This window comes from Pteropus alecto, unplaced genomic scaffold (assembly GCF_000325575.1).
Source record: "Pteropus alecto unplaced genomic scaffold, ASM32557v1 scaffold118, whole genome shotgun sequence".
NCBI lineage: Eukaryota > Metazoa > Chordata > Mammalia > Chiroptera > Pteropodidae > Pteropus > Pteropus alecto.
Window position 1 is genome coordinate 244577 of NW_006440654.1, and position 955 is coordinate 245531.

A 955-nucleotide genomic window follows, 5' to 3' on the forward strand; every position below is an offset into this window, starting at 1 on the left:
TTTTCTCGAGGCGCTTTTCGCAGCTCTCATGCTTGTAAGAAGTGCCCTGTGTGAGTGATTAGTCATTCCATTGCATGCTCTCTCATTTCCTTTTCCTGTCTCTGTAATGTTGTTTGTCATCAGAAAAAGATTCCATGAGGAGAGGAACCTCTCAGGGACAATGGGACACATTCTTTGATTGATAAGCAGAAGCTTCCAAAAGACGAAATAACTTCTTTAAATTAAACTTTGGACATCTGAGTGGGTGCTTTACTTTTTTTTTTTTTCTTTTTTACTGTTTGTCCTGTCTGAAACCTGACAAGATACTTCAAAGAATTTAATAACTCTGTGACCAGAAATTTGGTCTCCTCAGTAATTTCCAAGGTTCTTCCTACAGATAAACAGAAATGTAAACGCAGCGCACAACTGCCTAAGACTAAACGAACCAAAAGGAAAACACACAGGGAAGAAAAACTTTCAAGGAAACACAAGTGGCCGAAAAGGTTCCCATGTCTAAGCAGCACCCCTGTGGATGGACTGCCCTTAAACATTGTTTATCGAGGACAAATAAAAATCTTAAAGCCTTAGCCATCCGAATGAATAAACTTACTTTAACTGTTATAAATGAAGGGGTTTTTGTCTTGTTTTACCCATCTCATAGCTAAAGTTTTTAAATAAAATTATCATGTCTCTGATTCTGTCTGTCTGTATGTTTGTATATATGTTTGCCTTTGGAAGATTCATAAAATTGGTTTATAAAGAGCTCTGTTTAATTGGCTTAAAGGAATTAAATGCTTACATAAATTAAGAAACATAACAGAAAACAACCCCAATGCTTTTCAGGATCACATGATCTGGGAAAACATTTAATATTAAAATTGATTTAAATTTGGTTTAATTAAAACTGATATGTCTTTAGAGATATTAACATTTAATATAGCATTTTTATTTTATGTGAGTTTACAAAAAAAGTTTA